We start from the raw sequence: 3,225 nt of genomic DNA, 5'->3' as shown, positions 1-3,225 counted from the left end.
GGGGGGGGGGAGATGATGGAGGAAAGAAGGCCTCAGGAGACAACAATGAGTATGTCCCTTAGGATGTCTAAAATTTGATGTTGATTAATGCAACCTATCGTAGAATTGACCTCAAAATAGATGGCTTTCTAGATCTTGTCAAAAGACCTGGATTTGGGAGTCCATCTACGGAGGTTTCTTCCATCTAAATATGGTTAACAGTAGCCCCAAAAGCAAACTTCCCAATAGAATCACATATGGTATGCCCACCAAAAATCATATCAATCTAAATCCATTCTCTAAACGAGGGAAGGATTTTCCTACGGGATGGCCAGCAAGAACTAATGACCTTCTTCTAAACATAGGAGGTGAAGGGACAAGAGAAAAAGAGATGGTCAACATCTTCGATGCCATTCCAACAGAAACAGTAAGAGAGAAGGACCTGAATATGCCGATATATAAGGAAGGCCTGAGTGGGAAGGCAGTTCGAGAGAGCACACCACGCTATGAAGCTGAGGCATGGAATGACCTTTAAAACAGATAGTTTTATGTCATTGCACGATGGGCCCTTTAGAACGGATGACATCCCAAGCAAAGGCAGAGGAAAATGTTCTCTGGGAAGAGGGAAGCCAGATAACCCTATCGGCCCTTTCGTGATGTCTAGGAGGGATGGGCAAAAGGATGGACCAGAGGTAGGAAAGAGGAGGGAGGAGGAGGACCATCCATTAATGGAAAGGATGGAGGGCACCGAGGCCAATCTACTTAGCCTAGAGGAATAAATGAATCTAGGGGAAATCAGAGGGAGAAGAATACTAGAGGGGTGTCAGGGGTGCCAGGGGTCCAGCCAAAGAGAGGTGTAAGACCCATCACCAATGGAATAGGAAATGGCTCCTAAAGCAGTAGACCAAGAGTTAAGAATCTTATGGCATCAGACGAGGAGAAAGCAGTCCAAAGAGATTCATTTTTAAGAAGGTAGGAGTAGATCCAACAAACTCAAATGCTATTATGCTTAGAGACAATTTTTCAAATGAGCATCAGAATCCCAACAAATTTGACATCTTAGATTTTCCTGATCCCAGTCCTCCCTCCGCTTTAGGTCCAAAAATCTTAGATCAGCTTAAGTGGTGAAGGAATTTGGAGGATTCAGCTCCTTTCCAAAGGAAAGAACAGAGGGAGTCAATAGCTTTAGTAGTGGCCTTAGAAAGTGTAAAAGAATACTCTTGACACACACACACACACACACACACACACACACACGTGCGCGCACACACACATAGAACGCACAAGTTTTACATGGTTGTGTTCTTTAGAACCTACATCCACACAACAACTATTTTTCCATATATTCTTTTGTGCCCATTGACTCTCTTTTAAAGAGAGATAATTGAGAGAATCAAGGGTGATTGGATGATTACAAGGGAGAGGATCAAGGATTGGCAATGAATTTTTACAGGAGGTTGAAGAGAGAGATGGGCCTAAAGTTAGGCATGGACTGGACTGGGCACCCCTCTTTCTTAGGGATGAGATAGAGGAAGGTATAGTTGAAACCCTTGATCTAGGAAGGGTTGAGGAAGAAGCTTTTGATAGTATGGATGAGTTCATCTATGGTGATACTCCAACAAGCAGAGAAGAATCCCATATTGAAGCCATCCTGACTAATTTATTAAAAGAGGTTGAATAAAGGTTCTCAATTCTCAAACCCAATGGGCTTGCTAACCAAATTCTCTTGATAAAATCGTAGGATAGGAATGTGTGCTACAATGACTTAGGCTGTTTGTGGCAAAAGACACAGATTGGATCGACATCCATCATTTGCTCAGGATATCTTTAGTTGTGAGCAATTTCATGAGACCTGGGAAAGACTTAAGGATTTAGTTAGAAAGTGTCCCTATCATGCAGTACCCCAATGGCAGTTAGTCCAATGTTTCTATGATGAACTGACTAATAGACATAAACAGATGGAAAATGAGGCTTGGCTATTATTCGAGACCCTTAGTGAGAATTCCTTACATCATTTGTCAGCCTCTAGAACTGAAGCCCACATTGTTAGTTTCCAAAAGAAAAGTGGTCTCTATGAGGTAGGTAATTTATGGTCATAAATACCAAAGTGGACATGCTTTCTGAAAAGCTAGACTGCTTGTTGTCCATAGGGTAGAATTCTAGGCAATCCACATCATCTTATATTCATCAGGATATGTACACTCTTTGTGCTAGTCTTGCACATTATGTGGGTGATTTCCCTTAAGTTGTGAAATTCCCTGAATATGTTTAAGAACATGCATAGGCTGCCCAAAGTTTCTCCGAACCGGATAATGACCCATATTCCCAGACCTATAACCTGGTTGGAGGAACCACCCCAATTTTGGATGAAAACAACCCAATAGTTTCCAAAATCTACCATATAGGTAGAATTTTTCCAATTGGCAGACTACCTATAGAGATGTGCAGCAATCACCTCCTCCACTGCTTATAAATTTATCATTAGAGGGAAGGTGATGTGTGCCTTCAATGGGTTGGACCAGATTACACTCTCATACTCAATCTCTCACTAAGTTAGAAACTCAATTGGGTGGGTCAGTTGATGCCATTAGTAGGAAAGAATGAGGCCAACTACCTAGCCAAGTGTAGGAAATCCTAATAGCCACCCTAGTAATCAAGTTTTTTCATAAACAAGATAAAAGCAATCATGACTTTAAGGAGTGGCTGAGTATTGGGAACCCTTGAACAAAAGTCCCCTGTAGAGGATTATGAGAAAGAGGTAAGTCCAGAGCCCATTCATAAAGCTCCTCAAGCTTCCAAGGACATTGCGATTGAACAAATTGGGGCGGGCAGTAGCCTTGATGTTTACATGCCTAAAGCCGCCTTCTCCTCTTGTTTAGAATCTTTATTTTTCTATATTTGGCAAGAATGGTTTAAAAATGGAAGAGATAATGGAATTGTTTAAACAAGTCCAAATTAATCTTCCTCTTCTAGATACCATAAAGTAAGTTCCAGCTTATGCTAAGTTCTTGAAAGACTTATGTACTAAAAACGTAAGTTGATGATCCACATTCCAAAAACTGATTTTACTGAGCAAGTGAGTGCAGTCATGTCTAATAACTTCCCACTAAGCTTAAGGACCTAGGAACACCCTTTATATCTTGCACCATTAGGAAATCTTTCCATTGATCGTGCACTGCTTGATCTAGAGGCAAGTATGAATATTTTACGCAGCTCGGTTTGTGATCAATTTGGGTTTGGAGAATT

Source organism: Macadamia integrifolia, chromosome 11 (genome assembly GCF_013358625.1).
Source record: "Macadamia integrifolia cultivar HAES 741 chromosome 11, SCU_Mint_v3, whole genome shotgun sequence".
Classification (NCBI taxonomy): domain Eukaryota; kingdom Viridiplantae; phylum Streptophyta; class Magnoliopsida; order Proteales; family Proteaceae; genus Macadamia; species Macadamia integrifolia.
The sequence above is the reverse complement of the archived record's forward strand: the minus strand, read 5'-3'. Positions refer to the sequence as shown.